Here is a 22999-nt window from a genome sequence, read left to right as displayed (position 1 = left end):
TTTCCCACTTCTTACCTAAAATTCCATTCACTCTGCCCGTCAGTTGGCCATCAGGCTCAGCATTTGCTTTGACAGTCTGCATGGCAGAGGCTTTCAGAGGCCCTCTGTGGCAGGTTCCAAGGTTGTTTCCTGTTTTCTTCTTCTTCTGATGTCCATCCTCTTTGCCTTTCAGGATGCGGATTAAGCATGGAAACAGCCCAGATGCCCCTCGACTGAAGAATGGATGCAGAAAATGTGGTACATCTATACAGTGGAGTATTACTAAGCAAAGAAAAATAAGGAAATCATGAAATTTGCAGGTAAATGGTGGGACCTGGAAAGGATCATCCTGAGTGAGTTGTCCCAGAAGCAAAAAGACACACACGGTATATACTCACTCATATAAACATACAACATAGAAATAACCCACTAAATCTGTACATCTAAACAAACTAAGCAAAAGAGAGGACCCTAACTAAAATGCTTAAGCCACTTCCAGTTTTAAAAATTAAATTGTGTGTACTGATAAATTTTGGGTTTTAAATCTAGTTCTGACTTTTGAAATCATGGTTATGCTCTATAAACTCACTCCTAAAGAGAATGGTTTGTTTTAATATTACAAAAGCAGGTTTTAAAAAAATATTTAAATCTTTAAAAAGCAGGTACCACGGTTGTTCTTGTCTTTATCTCTGTGCTTTGTTTTTATCTGCCAGCTGTCTGTTTTTATTTTTGGTTTCAGTTTTCTCTGGAGGTCTAAAAAACTTGGAGAGTTTCCAATCTGATCAAGGGAGTCTGGGGGACGCCCCAGATCCTGGAGAAAGGGCCATGGGGGCTTTGCTCCTTCTGGAATCTATGTGTGTATGTGTTTATATGTGGACTTAAAATGACGATATTTTAAAATCTGACAGATGATATTAATAGTTTTGGACATGAGACAGTTTAAATCAACACCCCTGAATTTGGTCCTGGACCATTAGATTTAAACTCTATAAAACGTTTTAAAATTTATCAGGTATTTTAAAATAATAACCCTTGGACAGTCTAACAAAATAAAAACTTAAATACAGTTTCTCAACGCTTTGGGGGAGATCAAAAGATCTTGGTATTTATTTTATTAATTTTACAAAATAAAACCAAGTCCTGCTGTTTAAGCCAATTAAACAAAAACTTCACTTATTACATTATATCATGTAAAAAAAAACCTATAAAACATGTTGTTCTTCATTTAAAAAGGCTGGAGATTCTTCAATGCAAAATGTTTGCTTAGGTTCTTTTACAGGACAAAAAGGACTACAGTTCCATGTTAGCCCAATGTTATGCAGGGTTATATTCAGATCATTGTTAACCATTATATAAAATATATGCCTGGCTGCCAGTACCTAAATAAATGATTTAATGCTGTTTCTTTCTGGCCTATAGATTTGGTATGGCCAGAATAGTCTATTTTCATTGAAGCCTGCAGGCTAAGTATAGTTCTCTGTTTAACGGTAAATAAAACTTTTGTTCTTTAATTTTTGCTGTTAAGTTTTAATACAATATGATATGATTAATAAGATTTGCTAACCCCTTTATAAATTATGTTTAATTAAAAGTTTTGCTTTGATTTTAGTTTAAAAAGAACAGATTTAAAGTTATGCTAAAAATTATAGTTGAGTACAAAATTAAATTTTACCTAATCTCTTTGTTTAGGTTGTTTTTTTAAGGTTAATATTAAAATGGGTAACCTATAGTTTGCCTATATAGATCTACCTAATATTTGGTTCTAAAACATACATTTAAAATATATGCCAAAAAGATTATATTAAAGATTATAACATCCTGTTTTATAGAATGCAGTTTTGAGCAGATGATAAAGGTAGAAAAAGAGTAACTCAAATATGCTGGCTCTCAGACTTGTCAAAGATCTAAAAAAATGGCATTTTAACATATGTAAGCTTATTATGACAGAGTCCAACCTGTTGAGCCACAAGAAAATAAAGTAATTCAGTTTTCATAGATGCAACCTATAGTTTTTCCATTTTAAACAAAAGTTGTTCCAATTGTTGATACTTTAACGGTATTTACTGATGATTCATTATCTGGTGTTGCTGCCTTTACTTATAAAAAGAAAAACAATGTATTTTCAAGTGTCTAGCACATCTGCGCAAATAGCAGAGTTATCTGCAGTATTGGCTGTGTTTCAAATTTTTAATAAGCAGTCTTTACACATTTTTACAGATAGTGCATCTGTAGCTCAGTCTTTGCCTAGGTTAGAGACTGCAGGTCAAATTCAGATATTTTCTCCTGCTGAAATTTTATTTTTACAAATTCAAAACTTGATATAAGAAAGAAACTTTTCCTTTTTTATAGGACATTCGAGGGCTCATTCTAATTTGCCAGGACTCCTGTCTAAAGGAAATGCAGTGGCAGATAAAGCCACCAAAGTTTATTGTTCACAGTTAAAAAGAGGCCAGGATACCCATAACATGCATCATCTTAATAGTCAAACCTTGAGACATAAATATGGGTTGATTAAAATACAGGCCCATACTATAATCAAAGCTTGCAGTACTTGTACTCAATTTCAGCCTCTTCCTTGTTTGGGAGTCAATCCTAAAGGGCTGGTTCCAAACTGGATTTGACAAATGGATATTACTCATATTCCTAAATTTGAAAATTTTAAAATATGTACATGTTTGCATAGATACCTATTCTGGATTTATTTTTGCCACTCCTCAACCAGGAGAAGCTACAAAAATTGTTATTGCTCATTGTCCACAGGCTTTTAATGTTCTAAGAGTTCCTAAGCAATTTAAAAACTGACAGTGGAGCAAAATATACTAACAAATGCTTTAAAAGATTTTGTCAACAGTTTCAAGTATCTCATATAACTAGGATATCTTATAATCCTAAAAGACAAGGCATGCTAGAGTGTGCCCACTAAACAATTAAGATTTATTTGCAAAAAAAAAAAAAAAAAAAAAAGGGAGGGGCACTCCCCTGGACACCTAAATTTAAAAAAAAAGATTAAATTAAATCTAAATTTTTAATATTTAGATAAGCATGGTAAACCTGCAGCAGATAGATTTTGGCATACAGAAACCAAAAAACTTTTGCTAAAGTAAAATGGAGGAATCCTTTAACAAATCAATGGCATGCATGGACCTGACCCTATATTCATGTGGGAACGAGGAGCTGTCTGTGTTTTTTCCACAAAAAAATGATGCAGCTTGATGGCTACTGGAATGCCTGGTACAACAAGTGGATGAGGAGTTTTCTCCTGATAATGATAATGATGTCAAAGAAGACCCTGCCAGTCAAGATGACTATTATGTGCTGCTCTCAAGGAATAATGTTGTTCTTACATGGACTATTCTGGGGTTGTGAAAGACAGCATGGCTAAAGTTAGAGAGCGCTTAGAGAGGAGAAAAAGACAGAGAGAACAAGAGAAAAGTTGGTTTCACAACTGGTTTTCAACCTCTCCCTGTCTCACTACTCTCCTCCCTTCAATCTTGGGACCCATGGTGCGCTTCCTTCTTCTCATATTTTTTTGGCCCATGGGCTATCCAAAGGCTCACTAGCTTTGTAAAAAGCAAATTGACTCCCTGGCATCTAAACCCATACAAGTTCATTATCACAGACTTAATTTGGCTGACAGAGGCTTAGCTGAGCCCGAGGAAAACTGGTAACAGTTCATCATATGGGTCTTGATTGCATTTGGTTCTCATGAAAACAGCATAAAACTCAGATAAATGCTTGCCTAATGTAGCATGGGCACCACAGGGGTGTAGGACAAGGTACTGCAGGGGAAGGACCCAACTGTCCACTTCTGAGTTTCCCGCGAAGCAAACCTGATTGCATAGAGGTTGGTGTTTGCTTACTACTAACCACAACCTGCTGGGGATGCCCTCAGGTGTTGATGGAGTCTTCCTCTCCTCCTCAAAAAGACACCATAAAAGGCTGCAAAATACCCTGGGAGGATCAGGTCTCTACTTCCCCCCTCTGGTTAATGCCCACTGGCTTCAGAAGACCTCATGTTCATAACCTACCTGCTAGCCTCTTAAATTATTTGAGAAAGGGAGGAGATGTCTGGAGCCAAGGCCAGCTAGTGGAAAGTTAGACAGTTGCAACAAGGTTGTAGGTGAGAAATTTACGTTCCCGGAACCTATGAGACATCTGTGTGTCAGGCTAGATATTTTGAGATATCTTAGCTGACATTCTTGTAGTATCTCTTTTAGTAAACATTCTTGCAGTGTTCTGCATCATCATTAATCACCCTGTTATGTTTTGTAAACTATATTGCTGATACATTTTCCCTTCCTGCCTTCTCCCTATAAAGGTGTGTGGAATTTTTCAAATAAACGAGAGCAAGATCAGATTATATACTTGCTCTCATTCTTTGTGTCTCCTTGTCTCTATTTCATTCTTTTCACCCCTCCTTAGGAACTCGTTGAACTCCCTCTGGACTGGACAGAAATTAAAGACTTCCTAGAACTCAATGAAAACAAAGACACAACATACCCAAACCTGTGGGACACAATGAAAGTAGTGCTAATAGGAAAGTTCATAGCATTAAGTGTTTTCAAGAAGAAATTCAAGACAGCTCATTCAAGCAACTTAATGGCCCACTTAAAAACCCTAGAAAAAGAAGAAGCAGACACACCAAAAAGAGTAGTTGGCTAGAAATAATCAAACTCAGGGCTGAAATCAATCAATTAGAAACAAATAAAACAATTCAAAGAATTAATGAAACCCATAGCTGGTTCTTTGAGAAAATCAACAAGATCGACAAACCCTTAGCCAAGCTAACTAAAAGACAAAGAGACACCATCCAAATCAACAAAAACAGAAATGAAAAGGGTGACATAACTACAGACTCTGAGGAAATCCAAAGAATCATTAGGACTTACTTCAAAAGTCTATACACAACAAAATTTGAAAATCTAAATGAAATGGACAATTTTCATGATCAATTACACTTACCAAAGCTGAATCAAGACCAGGTAAATCAATTAAATAGTCCTATATCCCCCAAGGAAATAGAAGCAGTCATCGATATTCTCCCATCCAAAAAAAGCCAGGACCACATGGTTTTGATGCAGAATTCTACCAGACCTTCAAAGAAGAGCTAACTCCAATTCTCTTCAAACTATTCCACAAAATAGAAACAGAAGGAACATTACCAAACTCATTCTATGAAGCCACAGTCACCTAAGTACCTAAACCTCACAAAGTCCCAACAAAGAAATAAAATTGCAGGCCAATCTCCTTTATGAACATTGATGCAAAAATACTCAACAAAATACTTGCAAACCGAATACAAGAACACATCAAAGATATCAACCACTATGACCAAGTAGGCTTCATCCCAGGTATGCAGGTGTGGTTCAATATATGGAAATCCATCAATGTGATCCACCATATTAACAAACTGAAAGAAAAAATAATCATATCATCATCTCCCTAGGTGCTGAAAAACGATTTGACAAAATCCAACATCCATTCATGTTTAAAGTATTGGAGAGATCAGGGATACAAGGCATATACCCAAACAGTAAAGGCAACATACAGCAAACCTATACCCAACATAAAAACTGAACAAAGAGAAACTTAAAGCAATCCCACTGAAATCAGGGACGAGACAAGGCTGCCCACTCTCTCCATATCTCTTCAACATAGTTCTGGAAGTCCTTGCTAGAGGAATAAGACAGTTGAAGGAGATCAAGGGGATACAAATTGGAAAGGAAGAAGTGAAATTATCACTATTTGCAGATGATATGACAGTATACCTGAGTGACCCCAAAAACTCTACCAGGGAACTACAGCTGATAAACACCTTCAGCAAAGTGGCTGGATAAAAAATTAACTCAAAAAAAAAAAAACAGTAGCCCTCCTGTATACAAAAGACAAAAAGGGTGAGAAAGAAATTAGGGAAACAACACTCTTCACAATAGCCACAAATGACATAAAATAACTTGGAGTAACCCTAACCAAGCAAGTCAAAGACTTTTGTGAAAAAAAAATTTCAAGTCTCTGAAGAAAGAGTTAGAAGAAGATATCAGAAGATGGAAAGATCTCCCATCCTCATGGCTTGACAGGATTAACATAGTAAAAATAGACATTTTACCAAAAGCAATCTACAGATTCAATGCAATTCCCATCAAATTAACAACACAATTCTTTAAAGAACTGGAAAGAAAAATTTTCAACTTCATATAGAATAACAAGAAACCCAGAATTGCTAAAAAAAAAAAAAAATCCTCTACAATAAAAGATCTTCTCAAGGTATATCCATCCCTGATCTCAAGATGTACCGTAGAGCAAGAGTAATAAAAACTGCATGGTACTGACATAGAAACAGAATGGTGGATCAATGGAACTGAACAGAAGACACAGAAATAAACCCCAAAATTTATGGAAACCTGATCTTTGACAAAGATGCCAAAACCGTACAATAGAAAAAGGATAGCATCTTCAACAAATGGTGCTGCTCTAACTGGATGTCTACATGTAGAAAACTGCAAATAGATCCATACTAATCACCCTTCAGAAAACTGAAGTCCAAGTGGATCAAAGACCTCAACATAAAACCAGACACATTAAAATGGTTAGAAGAAAAAGAGGGGAATACCCTAGAACTCATTGGTACAGGAGACAACTTCCTGAACAGAACACCAACAGCACAGGCTTTAAGAGCAACAATCAATAAATGGGACTTCATGAAATTGAAAAGCTTCTGTAAAGCAAGGGACACCTTCCTCAAAACAAAGCGACTGCCTACATATTAGGAAAGAATCTTCACCAACCCTTTATTTGACAAAGGACTAATATCCAGTATATATATAAAAAAGGAAAGAAGGTGAAAAGCAGAAAACCAAATTATCCACTTAAAAAATGGGGTACAGACCTAAACAGAGAACTCTCTGTAGAGGAATATCGAATGGAAGAGAAACACTTAAAGACATGCTCAACCTCATTAGCCATTAGGGAAATGCAAATCAAAACAACCCTGAGATTTTACCTTACACCCATCAGAATGGCCAAGATCAAAAACTCAAGTGACAACACATGCTAGAGAGGTTGTGGAGAAAGGGGAACCCTTCTCCACTGCTGGTGGGAATGTAAACTTGTACAATCACTCTGGAAATCAATCTGGTGCTTTCTCAGACAACTAAGAATAGCGCTTCTTCAAGATTCAGCCATACCACTCCTAGGCATATATCCAAAAGAGGCTGAAGTACACAATAAGGACATTTGCTCCACCATGTTTGCAGCAGCTTTTTTCGTAATAGCCAGAAGCTGGAAACAACCCAGATGCCCCTCAACTTAGGAATGGATGCAGAAATTGTGGAATATCTATACAATGGAATATTACGTAGCAATGAAAAATAAGGAAATCATGAAATTTGCAGGTAAATGGTGGGACCTGGAAAGGATCATCCTGAGTGAGTTGTCCCAGAAGCAAAAAGACACACATAGTATATACTCACTCATATATACATACAACATAGGATAAACCCACTAAAATCTGTACATCTAAAGAAAGTAAGCAAGAGATTGGAACCTGACTAAAAAGCTCAATCCCCATCCCGAAAGGCAAAGAGGATGGACATCAGAAGAAGAAGAAGAAAACAGGAAACAACCTAGGAACCTGCTACAGAGGGCCTCTGAAAGCCAGAAGAAGAAAACAGGAAACAAGCTAGAAACCTGCCACAGAGGGCCTCTGAAAGCCTCTGCCCTGCAGACTATTAAAGCAGATGCTGAGACTTATGGCCAACTGTTGGGCAGAATGGAATGGAATCTTATGTAAGAAGTGGGAAATAGTAAGAGCAGGAGAGAACAGGAATTCCACAAGGAGAGCAACAGAACAAGGAAATTTGAACACAGGCAACTTCCCAGAGACTCATACTCCAAACAAGGACTATTCATGGAGATAACCTAGAACCCCTGCACAGATGTCGCCCATGGCAGTTCAGTGTCCAAGTGGGTTACATAGTAATGGAAAAGGGACTGCCTCTGACATAATCTGATTGGCCTGCTCTTTGACCACCTCCCCCTGAGTGGGGAGCAACCTTACCAGACCACAGAAGATGACAATGCAGCCACTTCTGATGAGAACTGATAGATTAAGATCAGAAAGGAGAGGAGGACCTCCCCTATCAGGGGACTTGGGGAGGGAGGGTCATGCGTGAAGATGGGGGAGGGAGGGGGGATCGACAGGGGGAGAGGGAGGGGCTTATGGGGGATACAAAGTGAATAAAGTGTAATTAATAAAAGTTAAATAAAAAATCTATTGAGAAGAAAAAAAAGAAAGAAATTAGGGTAACAACACCGTTTACAATAGCCACAAATAACATAACATACCTTGCAGTGACTCTAACCAATCATGTGAAAGACTTGTATGAAAAAAAAAACCCAAAAACAAAAAACAAAACAAACTTCAAGTCTCTGAAGAAAGAAATTGAAGAATATATCATAAGATGGAAAGATCTCCCATGATAATGGATCAGCAGGATTAAAAGACTGAAAATGGCCATTAATCAAAACCAATCTATAGACTCAATGCAAAAATATACTCATGTTATCAATGTGTGGAAATTGTGAGGTTTTATTCAAGCAAAATTTTATAATATTGGTTGCATAGGTAATAAAACATTCAAATTATAAATCGTAAAATAAAAGTCACTATATATTTATCATCGGTGTAAAAAGTCAAAAATTTAAATTAGGATAAAATTAAAATGTACCACACATGGTTGTTCACATCCATAATTCCAGCACTCAGGAGGCTGAGATAGGCATATCACAATAAGGTCTTTTTTAAATTTTTATTTTTTTAATATTAGTTATAATTTGTTAACTTTGTATCCCTGCTGTATCCCACTCCCTCTTTCCCTCACAGTCCCACCCTCCCACCCTCATCTCCTCCCTGCCCCTTTCCAAGTCCACTAATAAGGGAGAACCTCCTCCCCTTACATCTGATACTGGTTTATCAGGTGTCGTCAGGAAAGGCTGCAAAGTCCTCCTCTGTGGCCTAACAAGGCTGCTCCTCCCGGCGGGGGGATGGGGTGGGTTTAAAGAGTCTACCATAGAGTTCATGTCAGAAACAGTCCCTGTTCCCCTTATTAGGGTACCCACTTGGATACTGAGGTACCAAGGGCTACATGTGAGCAGGGGCTCTAGGTTCCATCCATACATGGTCCTTGTTTGGAGGAACAGTACCCTAAAAGAGACCTGTGCCCAGATATATTTGGTTCTTGTGGAACTCCTGTCCTCTCCAGGGCGAATTAACTCCTCCCCCTTTTTTTTTTTTTTTTGATTCCTTGCATTTTGCTGGAGTCTTAATATCATTTTGATTATGAGTCTTAATATCTGTTTTGATACACTCCTAGGTACAACCTTTCAGAGGCCCTCTGTGTTAGGCTCCAGTCCTATTACTTGTTTGCTCCTACATCCAATGTCCATTCCATTTGTCTTTCTAAGTGAGAATTGATCATTGCAACCTGGGTCCTCTTTCTTGTTTATCTTCTTTAGGTGGATAGATTTCAGTATATTTATCCTATCTTATAGGTCTATATAAGTGAGTATATACCATGTGTGTCTTTCTGCTTTTGGGATACCTCACTCAGGATGATTGTTTCTAGGTCTCAACATTTGCCTGCAAATTTCATGATTTCTTCATTTTTAATTGCTGAGTAGTATTGCATTGTGTAAAAGTACCTCAATTTCTGTATCCATTCCTCAACTGAGGGACATCTGGGTTGTTTCCAGATTCTGGCTATTACAAATAAAGCCAATAATGGTTGAGAAAATGTTCTTGTTGTGTACTTGAGCCTTATTTGTATATATGCCTAGGAGTGGTATAGTTGGATCTTGAAGAAGCACTTTTTCTAATTGTCTGAGAAAGCGCCAGATTGATTTCCAACGTGGTTGTATAAGTTTGCATTCCCACCAGCAATGGAGGAGGGTTCGCCTTTCTCCACAACCTCTCCAGCATGTGTTGTCACTTGAGTTTTTTTTTTTTTTTTCAATGCAGTTTATTCAGGAACCTTGAACAATCCTCGAACCCTGGGGAAAGCCAGCCCACAGCTTAAATAGTCTCTGGGTAGCCAACCCAGGCATGCCACGTGGGCAATGCAGATAGGTCCACATACATGGAAGAAAGCCAGATCTTCAGCCTTAGCCAAATGTGGAATTGTTCGTGACAGAGAGCACTCACCATCGGGAAGGTGGAAGGCGGAAACCAGCTCCATCTTTAAGGCATAGCATTCCACAGCTCTCTACAGTTCCCCCTTTTTGTTTTAGACGCATCAGGCAAGAGTAGAGGTCTGATATCATATTAGAAATAAATTGGGACTTTGTACCGATGTTCATTTAGGTGTCATCCACCCAAAGAGCATCAGACCCGTCCAATACCTTTTTCTCAGAGGCGGGACCTGGGGCATCAACCCGCATGCATTCAGACATGCTCTTCTCTGGGTCGAAAGCAGCTGACCCTGAGTGCAGTGCTTAGCCTCGCATCCTGAGTGTATCATTTTAGCTTTTTATGGTATCCAACCATGCTTGAGGAGAATGTCCTGCTTCAATGGCTGTAAAGGCCTGAATGATCATAGCTGCTTCACACTGTTGTGAGACTCTAATCTTACATATATACCACAGGCAAACCAAGGAGACCAACACCAGAAGGCCTGCTAACGCTCCCATGCCCGCCCATTCCTTCAGATGATTCATGATGCAGCAATCCATGTTGATAATCCTGTGGCTAGTCCTGCGTCCACTCTGGTAGAATTTACTGTGACAATGGCCACTCTCAGCTGCTCCATCGTAGAATCGAATTCTCCAGTCCAATTACCTAAAATATAGCTCGACAATTGTTTAGACAGATTTGCAGCACAGGAAAAATTCTCATGTTGTATGCTAGTGACACAAAGTCCAGCATACTTTCATTGACAGCCAGGTTGAGCGATTTGCCATAGGGTATCAATTTGCTCCTGCAAGAGGTCAATCCTCTGATTGAACACCATCAAGCTTCCTTTTAGTTGAGCATTAATTCCTCTATGTACAACTAAGGTATGAGCTACATTGGCTAAATGAATATTCAGGGTCTGAGCAGTCTGCCTAGTATGACTCATGGCTAATGCCCTGGTGGTAGCTCCAACAGCCGCCAATGAGATGGTAGTAACAATGGTGGCTGTAGTTACAAGATCCCTTTTCTGTCTGAAGAGAGTCATAGCGTGAGGGGCATCAATGGGCACAGGCACCCAGTGAGGCATGCGAGTAACTAGGACATACCTAAATTTACTAGCATTCCAGCATTGGGCAAAAAAGCAAGTAACATTACCACAATTACTTGGCTCTATCTGGCTAATAATGAATAAAAATGGGGGATATAGACAAACAGGTGTGGGCTTATAGGAAATATTATGAGAAGCCTTAACCCCTCGTTGGAACGTCCTGCATCAGTTCTAGAATTAGCAGTGGTGGTGTCCGAGGTCTGAGTAGGTTCAGGAGACCATTGCCCCCAGGGGCGAGACATGCTCCATGCCAATTGACTAACTCCATGTTTTCCTCCAATTTTGAAAGTCATTTAAGGTTCTTAAATTATTTTTCCCTTTTTTCTTAAAATTTTCATCAATTACACTTTATTCATTCTGCATCCCCCCATAAGCCCCTCCCTCCTCCCCTCCCAATCCCACCCTCCCTCCTCCCTCTGCTTGCATGCCACTCCCCAAGTCCACTAATAAGGGAGGTTCTCCTCTCCTTTCTGATCTTAGTCTGTCAGTTCACATCAAAAGTGGCTGTATTGTCTTCTACTATGGCCTGGTAAGGCTACTCCCCCCCAGAGGGAGGTGATCAAAGAGCAGGCCAATCAGATTATATCAGAGGCAGTCCCTCTTCACATTACTATGTAACCCAATTGGATTCTGAACTGTCCTGGGCTACATCTGTGCAGGGGTTCTGGGTTATCTCCATGAATAGTCCTTGGTTGGAGTATGAGTCTCTTGGAAGTTCCCTGTGTTCAAATTTTCTTGTTCTGTTGCTCTCCTTATGGAGACCCTGTCCTCTCCAGTTCTTACTATTTCCCAGTTCTTACATAAAATTCCGTTCACCTGCCCAACAGTTGCCCATCCGGCTCAGCATCTACTTTGATAGTCTGAAGGGCAGAGGCTTTCAGAGGCCCTCTGTGGTAGGTTCCTAGGTTGTTTCCTGTTTTCTTCTTCTTCTGATGTCCATCCTCTTTGCCTTTCCGGATGGGGATTGGACATTTTAGTTAGGGTCCTCTCTCTTGCTTAGTTTCTTTAGATGCACAGGTTTTAGTGGGTTTGTCCTATGTTGTATGTCTATATGAGTCAGTATACACCATGTGTGTCTTTTTGCTTCTGGGAAAACTCACTCAGGATGATCCTTTCCAGATCCCACCATTTACCTGCAAATTTCATAATTTCCTTATTTTTCATTGCTGAGTAATATTCCATTGTGTAGATGTACCACAATTTCTGCATCCATTCTTCAGTTGAGGGGCATCTGGGTTGTTTCCAGCTTCTGGCTATTACAAATAAAGCTGCTACAAACATGGTGGAGCAAATGTCCTTTTTGTGTACTTGAGCCTCTTTTGAATATATGCCCAGTAGTGGTATGGCTGGATCTTGAGGAAGCGCTATTCCTAGTTGTCTAAGAAAGCGCCAGATTGATTTCCAGAGTGGTTGTACAAGTTTACATTCCCACCAGCAGTGGAGAAGGGTTCCCCTTTCTCCACAACCTCTCCAGCATGTGTTGTCACTTGAGTTTTTGATCTTGGCCATTCTCATGGGTGTAAGGTGAAATCTCAGGGTTGTTTTGATTTACATTTCCCTAATGGCTAGTGAGGTTGAGCATTTCTTTAAGTGCTTGTCTGCCATTCAGTATTCCTCTACAGAGAATTCTCTGTTTAGCTCTGTTCCCCATTTTTTAAGTGGATTACTTCGTTTGCTGCTTTTCATCTTCTTTAGTTCTTTATATATACTGGATATGAGTCCTCTGTCAGATAAAGGGTTGGTGAAGATTCTTTCCTAATATGTAGGCAGTCGCTTTGTTTTGATGACGGTGTCCTTTGCTTTACAGAAGCTTTTCAGTTTCATGAGGTCCCATTTATTGGTTGTTGCTCTTAGAGCCTGTGCTGTTGGTGTTCTGTTCAGGAAGTTTTCCCCTGTACCAATGAGTTCTAGGGTATTTCCCACTTTTTTTTCAAGCCGATTTAATGTGTCTGGTTTCATGTTGAGGTCTTTGATCCACTTGGACTTCAGTTTTGTGCAGGGTGACAAGTATGGATCTATTTTCATTTTTCTACATGTAGACATCCAGTTAGACCAGCACCATTTGTTGAAGATGCTATCTTTTTTCCATTGTATGGTTTTGGCGTCTTTGTCAAAGATCAGGTGTCCATAAGTGTGTGGGTTTATTTCTGGGTCCTCTGTTCGGTTCCATTGATCCACCATTCTCTTTCTATGCCACTACCATGCAGTTTTTAAAACTGTTGCTCTATAGTACAACTTAAGATCAGGGATGGAGATACCTCCAGAAGATCTTTTATTGTAGAGGATTGTTTTAGCAATTCTGGGTTTCTTGTTATTCCATATGAAGTTGAGAATTTTTCTTTCCAGGTCTGTAAACAATTGTGTTGGTAATTTGATGGGCATTGCATTGAATCTGTAGATTGCTTTTGGTAAGATGGCCATTTTTACTATGTTAATCCTATCAAGCCATGAGCATGGGAGATCTTTCCATCTTCTCATATCTTCTTCTAATTCTTTCTTCAGAGATTTGAAATTTTTTTCATACAAGTCTTTGACTTCCTTGGTTAGGGTTACTCCGAGGTACCTTATTATATACCTTATGTCATTTGTGGCTATTGTGAAGGGTGTTGTTTCCTTAATTTCTTTCTCAGCCCATTTGTCTTTTGTATACAGGAGGGCTACTGATTTTTTTTGAGTTAATTTTGTATCCTGCTACTTTGCTGAAGGTGTTTATCAGCTGTAGGAGTTCCCTGGTAGAGTTTTTGGGGTCACTCACGTATACTATCATATCATCTCCAAATAGTGATACTTTGACTTCTTCCTTTCCAATTTGTATCCCCTTGATCTCCTTCAACTGTCTTATTGCTCTAGCAAGGACTTCCAGCACTATGTTGCAGAGATATGGAGAGAGTGGGCAGCCTTGTCTTGTCCCTGATTTCAGTGGGATTGCTTTAAGTTTCTCTCTGTTCAGTTTGATGTTGGCTATAGGCTTGCTGTATATCGCCTTTACTATGTTTAGATATGTGCCTTGTATACCTGATCTCTCCAATACTTTGAACATGAATGGATGTTGGATTTTGTCGAAGGCTTTTTCAGCATCTAGGGAGATTATCATGTGTTTTTTTTCTTTCAGTTTGTTAATATGGTGGATCACATTGATGGATTTCCGTATATTGAACCACCCCTGCATACCTGGGATGAAGCCTACTTGGTCATAGTGGATAATATCTTTGATGTGTTCTTGGATTCGGTTTGCAAGTATTTTATTAAGTATTTTTGCATCAATGTCCATAAGGGAGATTGGCCGGAAATTCTCTTTCTTTGTTGAGTCTTTGTGAGGTTTAGGTACCAAGGTGACTGTGGCTTCATAGAATGAATTTGGTAATATTCCTTCTGTTTCTATTTTGTGGAATAGTTTGAAGAGAATTGGTGTTAGCTCTTCTTTGAAGGTCTGGTAGAATTCTGCGCTGAAGCCATATGGTCCTGGGCTTTTTTTGGATGGGAGACTTTTGATGACCGCTTCTATTTCTTTGGGGGATATAGGTCTATTTAGTTGATTTACCTGGTCCTGGTTCAGCTTTGGTAAGTCAAATCGATCAAGAAAATTGTCCATTTCATTTAGATTTTCAAATTTTGTGGCATATAGACTTTTGAAGTAAGTCCTAATGATTGTTTGGATTTCCTCAGTGTCTGTAGTTATATCCCCCTTTTCATTTCTGATTTTGTTGATTTGGGTGGTGTCTCTCTGCCTTTTAGTTAGCCTGGCTAAGGGTTTGTCGATCTTGTTGATTTTCTCAAAGAACCAGCTCTTGGTTTCATTGATTCTTTGAATTGTTTTATTTGTTTCCAATTGATTGATTTCAGCCCTGAGTTTGATTATTTCCAGCCGTCTGCTCCTTCTTGGTGTGTCTGCTTCTTCTTTTTCTAGGGTTTTTAAGTGAGCCATTAGGGTGCTTGAATGAGCTGTCTCGAATTTCTTCTTGAAGGCACTTAGTGCTATGAACTTTCCTCTTAGCACTGCTTTCATTGTGTCCCACAAGTTCGGGTATGTTGTGTCTTCATTTTCATTGATTTCTAGAAAGACTTTAATTTCTTTCTTTATTTCTTCCCTGACCCAGCTGTCATTTAGTAAAAGTTGTTCAGTTTCCATGTGTGTGTAGGCTTTTTGTTATTTCTGTTATTGTTGAGGACCAGCTTTATTCCATGGTGATCAGACAAGACACATGGGATTATTTCAATCTTCTTGTATCTGTTGAGGTTTGCTTTGTGACCCAATATATGGTCTATTTTGGAGAAGGTTCCATGAGGTGCTGAGAAGAAGGTAAATTCTTTTGTGTTTGGGTGTAAAGTTCTGTAAATGTCTGTTAGGTCCATTTGATTCATGACCTCTGTCAGAGACATTGTTTCTTTGTTTAATTTCTGTTTGGTTGACCTCTCCTTTGTTGAGAGTGGGGTGTTGAAGTCTCCCACTATTAATGTGTGTGGATCTATATGTGCTTTAAATTTTATCAATGTTTCTTTCACAAATGTGGGTGCCCTTGTATTTGGGGCATAGATGTTCAGGATTGTGATGTCTTCCTGGTGGAATTTTCCCTTGATGAGTATGAAGTGTCCTTCCCCATCTCTTTTGATTAATTTTGGTTGAAAGTCTATTTTATCAGATATTAGAATGGCTACTCCTGCTTGCTTCTTGGGTCGGTTTCCTTGGAAAGTCGTCTTCCAACCCTTTACCCTCAGGTAACATCTATCTTTGTGTCTTAGGTGTGTTTCTTGTATGTAACAGATTGCTGGGTTTTGTTTACGTATCCATTCTGTTAATCTGTGTCTTTTTATTGGAGAGTTGAGTCCATTGATGTTGAGAGAGATTAATGACCAGTGGCTGTTAGATCTCTTGATTTTGATGTTGGCTGTGGTCATCAGGTTGTGTGCTTGGTTGCTTTTTGTTTTACTGTTGTGAGGTTATTTATTTCCTGTGTTTTCTTGAATGTAGCTAGCTTTCTTGGGTTGTATTTTCCCTTCCAGTGTCTTCTGTAATGCTGGATTTGTTTGTAGGTATTGTTGAAATTTGTTTTTGTCATTGAATATCTTGTTTTCTCCATCTATGAGGACTGAGAGTTTTGCTGGGTATAGTAGCCTGGGCTGACATCTGTGTTCTCTTAGGGTCTGCATGATATCCGTCCAGGCCCTTCTGGCTTTCATAGTCTCTGTTGAAAAGTCAGGTGTGATTCTAATGGGTTTGCCATTATATGTTACTTGGCCTTTTTCCCTTGCAGCTTTTAGTATTTTTTCTTTGTTCTGTATACTTACTGTTTTGATTATTATGTGGCGGGAGGATTTTCTTTTCTGGTCAAATTTGTTGGGTGTTCTGTAGGCCTCATGTATTCTAATTGGCCTCTCCTTTAGCTTGGGGAAATTTTCTTCAATGATTTTGTTGAAAATATTTTCTGGGCCTTGGAGAAGGGAGTCTTCTTTTTCCTCTATACCTATTATTCTTAGGTTTTGTCTTTTCATATTGTCTTGCATTTCTTGGACGATCTGTGTCAGGAATTTTTCGGATTTAACATTTTCTTTGACAGATACATCGATTTCTTCCATTGTATCTTCTACACCTGAGATTCTTTCTTCCATCTCTTGTAGTCTGTTGGTTATACTTACCTCTGTAGTTCCTGTTTTCTTCCCTAGATTCTTCCTTTCCATTATTTCTTCCATTTGTGTTTTCTTTAATTTTTTAATTCTATCTTCAGGTCTTGAGTTGTTTTGTTTACTTCCTTCACCTGTCTGATTGTACTTTCCTGTTTTTCTTTTAGTTCCTTCAACTCTGTTTCTATCATTTCATTCAGTGTTTTAAGCATTTCCTTTCTAAAGGCCATAAACTGCTTGGATGCAGCTTCCTCTATTTCTTTACAGATGGCAATATTCTGTTTGAGTTTATCTTCCTCTATGTCTTTACGAATCTTATTTGTTTCCTCTGTTATCATCTTCATGAGCATACTTGTGAGGTCATCTTCTTGGATTTCAGTTATGGTGGGGTGTCCAGGGCTACTTCCCCTTGGGTACCTGGGTTCTGGAGATGCCATATTGCTCTGTCTTTTGTTGCTTGAGCTTTTATGCTGGCCTCTACCCATTGTGTTATCTTAGGTGTTTGGGGTTATTTTCTGGTGGTTCCTGGGGATCCTGTGGTGGAGAGAATCCCCTTTGCAGAAAGCTGGTTTTTCCTGAAGGATGTCTTCTCAGCTTTTTGGGTATAGTCCCTGGATGACTAGTGTTTTTTCAGGAGTTGCTCACCTCAGGGATATAGACCTGAGTGGTAACTGTGGTCTTTGTTAGTCGAGAGGGTTCTCCTCTCATCCAGGGAAGTCCTGAGGGCAGCTGCCCTGTTTCTGGGTTTCTTGTTGCAAATTTAATGATCAGCTGCTGTGACCCAGTTGGACATCAGGCGCACCTCAACTGTTTGTGCTTGTGTCTGGAGCACAGCTGAGTGCTGGCGCCTAGGCCCCACTAGACTGCTAGACTTTTTCTAGGGAAGGATTGGGTGATTTAGATCTGTACAGTTTCCTTCCTTCCCCGTGGATTCTCTGGAGACACGGACTCCTAGTGTCTTTTTTTGCCCTGGTGCACACTGCTCAGTGTCCGCCAGCTGGCTGGCCGCAGAAATTGCCTGTGCCTGGAGCACAGCTGTGTGATGGCGGCTCAGTCTCTGCCAGCTGTCTGGTGCGCAGAAATTGCCTGTGTCTGCCTTTGCGGCTTTTGGGAACCTGAGTGGCTCCCTAAGCTGGGTAATTTTCCGGGGACCTTTTCAGGTTGGGGGTGAGCTGAGTGCTCTGAGATCGGACCCGCCGTTTCTATCTCCAGCGGCGAATCAGGCGTGCAGGCAGGCAGGGCTCTGTGCCGGAACCTGGGTCCCCGGCTCTGGCTCCGGGCTGGCTCCTGTGGTGCCTGTGGAACCCGTCCGAGTCTTTTCCAGGGGATGTCTGGGTGACCTATGGCCGGTCCCAATCGTTTCCTGTACCCTGGGGTTATCTCTCAACTGAAAATTCCAGTGTCTGATAGTGCGGTGCACATGGTTCAGTCTTTGACCGTGACCAGAGACACTGGCTTGTGGCTCTTGGCTGGGGCTGGGGCTGGTGGCCGGCAGCCAAGCGTCTGGCGGAACCGGGATCTCTTCCGCGGTTTAGCAGGGTGAGTTAAAAGCTGATTGAATCCCCCACCGTGGGGTATCCTCTCACCTGGGAAACACAATGACTGTGTTTTATGGCCGAGAGTTCTGATTGCTGGTCACTGTGCTGATCCTGCTGTGCTGCTGTTCAGAATGAGAGTCCTCCGGGCTCCGCCATCTTGCCCCTCCCCCGTCACTTGAGTTTTTTATCTTAGCCATTCTGGTGGGTGTCAGGTGAAATCTCTGGGTCATTTTGATTTGCATCTCTCTGATGGCTAAGGACATTGAGCATTTCTGTAAGTGTTTCTCTGCCATTCTGTATTCCTCTACTGAGAATTAGATGTTTAGCTCTGAACCCCATTTTTTAATCGGATTGCTTGATTTTCTGCTTTTTAACTTCTTTAGTTGTTTATATTCAGGATGTCAGTCCTCTGTGAGATGTAGGATTGGTGAGGATCCTTTCTGTAGGCTGTCATTTTGTTTTGATGACAATGTCCTTTGCTTTACAGAAGCTTTTCAGCTTCATATGGTCCCATTTATCGATTGTTGCTCTTAGAGCCTGTGCTGTTGGTGGTCTGCTCAGGAAGTTGTCTCCTGTGCCAATGAGTTCCAATGTCTTACCCACTTTTTCTTCTAACTGATTTAGTGTATCTGGTTTTATGTTGACATCTTTGATCTACTTGTACTTTAGTATTGTGCAGGGTGATAAATATGGATCTATATTCATATTTCTGCATGTAGACATCCAGTTGGACCAGCACCATTTGTTAAAGAGGCTGTCTTTTTTCCACTGAATGGTTTGGGCTTCTTTGTCAAAAATCAAATATCCATAGGTATGTGGGTTTAATTTTGGGTCTTCTATTCAGTTCCATTGATACACTATTCTATTTCAATGCCAATACCATGCCATATTTATTACTATTGCTCTGTAGTACAGCTTGAGATCAGGGATGGAGATGCCTTCAGATGATCTGTTGTTGTACAGGATCGTTTTGGAAATTCTGGGTTTTTTGTTTCTCTATATGAAGTTGTTATTTTTCTCTCAAGATATATGGAGAACTGTGTTGGTATTTTGATAGGAATTGCATTGACTCTGTAGATTGCTTTTGGCAGAATGGACATTTTCAGTAAGTTAATTCTACCGATTCATGAGCACAGGAGATCTTTCCATTTTCTGATATCTTCTTCAATTTCTTTCTTCAGAGACTTGAAGTTTTTCTCATACAGGCCTTTCACTTGCTTGGTTAGAGTCACTACAAGGTACTTTATGTTATTAGTGGCTATTGTGAGGGGTTTTTTTTCCCTAGTTTCTTTCTCAGCCCTTTATCTTTGGTATACAGAAGGGCTTCTGATTTTTTTGAGTTATTTTTGTATACAGCCACTTTGCTTAAGGTGTTTATCAGCTGAAGGAGTTCTCTACTTGAAATTTTCAGATCACTCATGTATACTATCATATCATCTGCAAATAGTGAAACTTTGACCTCTTCTGTTCCAATTTGTATTCCTTTGATCTCTTTTAGTTGTCTTATTGCTCTAACTAGAACTTCAAGTACTATGTTGAATAGATATGGAGAGAGTGGGCGGCCTTGTCTGTCCCTGATTTTAGGGAGATTAGTTTGAGTTTCTCTCCATTGAGTTTGATGTTGACTATTGGCTTGCTGTATATTGTCTTTACTATGTTTAGGTACGTTCTTTTTTTTATGTTCATAGCAGCTTTATTCATAATAGCCAGAAACTGGAAAAAACCTAGAAGTTTCACAACCCAAAAATGGATAAAGAAACCATACTACATTTAATAAATGGAATACTACTCAGCCATTAATAACAAGGACACCATGAAATTTGTAGGCAAATGGATGGAACTAGAAAATATCTTCCTTTTTTCTACATCTTGTTTGACATGAGTACTGTAGGCTCTTTCACACACTTCCACCTTGGTATTGTATTCACCACAGTCCCAGCAATAGACTAAGGAATAAAATCTTAGAAAATGTTAACTATGGTAAATCCCAAACAATTTAAAGGAGCACCTCATGAGAGATCCATTCTCAAGGCTTTTTCATCAGGTGTGTGAACACAGTGTCACTAGAAATAACACTGTTTTATTTACTTTTGCCTCTGAGATCATTTCTGTATAATATTAACAAGCAAGTGGAAGCACAAAATTGAAACCAGTCTATTCAATTTCTGTGGTCAAATTATTTTATTTATGGCTCCATAGAAGTATTCCGTTTTGAAAAAGAACATTTCTTTATTTCATTTTATTTTATTTTATTTATTTTTTTATTACTCTAACCAAGGACTATTCATGGAGATAACCTAAAACCCCTCCACAGATGTAGCCCATGGCAATTTAGTGTCCAAGTGGGTTACATAGTAATGGGAAGAGGTACGTTCTTGAATCCTTGATCTCTCCAAGACTTTAAACATGAATGGGTGTTGAATTTTGTCAAATGCTTTTTCAGCATCTAAGGAGATGATCATGTGTTTTTTTCTCCTTCAGTTTGTTTATATGGTGGATTGCATTGTTGAATTTCTGTATATTGAACCACCTTTGCATGCCTGGGATGAAGCCTACTTGGTCATGGTGGATGATATCTTTTATGTGTTCTTGGACTCAGTTTGCCAGTATTTTATTGAGTATTTTTGCATCAATGTTCATAAGAGAGATAGGTCTGAAGTTCTCTTTTTTTGTTGGGTCTTTGTGTGGTTTAGGTATCAAGGTTTCTGTGGCTTTGTAGAATGAGTTTGGTAATGTTCCTTCTTTTTCCATTTTGCGTAATAGTTTGAGGAGTATTGGTGTTACTACTTCTTTGAAAGTTTCATAGAATTCTGCACTGAAACCGTCTGGCCCAGGCCTTTTTTTTTTTTTGGAGGGGGGACTGTTAATGAGTGCTTCAATTTCCTTGGGGGATATAGGGATATTCAGTCTTTCTACCTGATCTTGACTTAATGTTGGTAAATGGAATCTATCAAGAAAATTGTCCATTTCGTTTAGATTTTCAAATTTTGTGGCGTATAAGCTTTTGTAGTATGACCTAATGCTTGTTTGGATTTCCACAGTGTGTGTAGTTATGTCATCCTTTTCGATTGTGATTTTGCTGATGTGGATAGATTCTCTCTGCTTTTTAGTTAGTTTGGCTAAGGGTTTGTCTATCTTGTTGATTTTCTCAAAGAACCAGCTTTTTGTTTCTTTGATTCTTTGAATAGTTTTACTTGTTTCTAATTGATTGATTTCAGCCCTGAGTTTGATTATTTCCAGCCATCTGCTCCTGTTGGGTGTATCTGCTTCTTTTATTTCTAGGATTTTCAGTTGGGCCATTAAGTTGCTTGTATGTGATGTTATGAATTCCTTCTTGAAGGCACTTTAGTGCTTTGAATTTTCCTCTGAACACTGCTTTCATTGTGTCCTATAAATTTGGGTATGTTGTGCCTTCATTTTCATTGAATTCTAGGAAGTCTTTAATTTCTTTCTTTATTTTTTCCTTGACCCAGCTGTCATTGAGTAGCAAGTTCTTCTGTTTCAGTGTGCATGTAGGCTTTTTGTTATTTCCGTTGTTTAGTCCATGGTGGTCAGATAGAATACAAGGGATTATTTCAATCTTCTTGTATCTGTTGAGGCTTGCTTTGTGACCAACTATAAGGTCTATTTTGGAGAAGGTTCCATGAGGTGTTGAAAAGGAGTTACAGTCTTTTGAGTTTGGGTGAAAAGATCTGCAGACATCTATTAGGTCCATTTGATTTAGGGACTCTGAAATTGCCTTTATTTCTCTACTAGGTTTCTGTCTAGTTCATCTGTCCCTTGATGAGAGTGGAGTGTTGAAGTCTCCCACTATTAAGGTATTAGTATCACTGTATGATTTAAGCTTTAATAATATTTTATTTACGAATGTAAGCGCTCTTGTATTTGGGTCATAGAGGTTCAAAATTGTGGTGTCCTCTTCATGGATTTTTTCCTTTGATGAGAATATAGTGGCCCTCCTTATCTTTTTTGATTAATTTTGGTTGAAAGTCTAATTTATTAGATATTAGGATGGTTACTCCAGCTTGTTTTCTGGACCCATTTGCTTGAAAAACATTTTCCAGCCCTTTACTCTGAGGTAGTGTTTATCTTTGTTTCATAGGTGTGCTTCTTGGATGCAACAGAATGTTGGATCTTATTTCTGCAACCGTTCTGTTAGTCTTTGTCTTTCTATTGGGCAGTTGAGTCCATTGATGTTGCTAGATACTAGTGACAAACAATTGTTACTTTCTTTTGATGTGGGGTGTCCTTTCCAGTGGAATTTCAACGGGTTCCTAAGGAGGGGCTAAAAGAATGGGGTAGCAACAAGAGACACAAAGAATGAGAGCAAGTCTATAGTCTGATCTCACTCTCATTTATTTGAAATTTTTCACACAACTTTATAGGGAAAAGGCAGGAAGGGAAAATGTGTCAGAAATATAGTTTACAAAATGTAACAGGGTGATTATTGATGATGCGAACACCACAAGAATGTTTACCAAATGAGAAACTACAAGAATGTCAGCTATCTCAAAATGTCTGATGAACAGATATCTCATAAGTTTCTGAAACGTAAATCTCAAACCAAGACCTTGTTGCAGCTGTCTGTAA

General features: G+C 39.2%; 1 pseudogene; it reads left to right on the top strand.

Moving 5' to 3' along the window:
* The window catches only part of LOC132649900 (COP9 signalosome complex subunit 5-like), a 248391-nt pseudogene that overhangs the window by 180373 nt on the left and 45019 nt on the right, over nucleotides 1–22999 (top strand).

This window comes from Meriones unguiculatus, chromosome X (genome assembly GCF_030254825.1).
Source record: "Meriones unguiculatus strain TT.TT164.6M chromosome X, Bangor_MerUng_6.1, whole genome shotgun sequence".
Classification (NCBI taxonomy): Eukaryota; Metazoa; Chordata; class Mammalia; order Rodentia; family Muridae; genus Meriones; species Meriones unguiculatus.
Note: the sequence above shows the minus strand (reverse complement) of the source record. Positions and strands in the feature narration are given on the sequence as shown.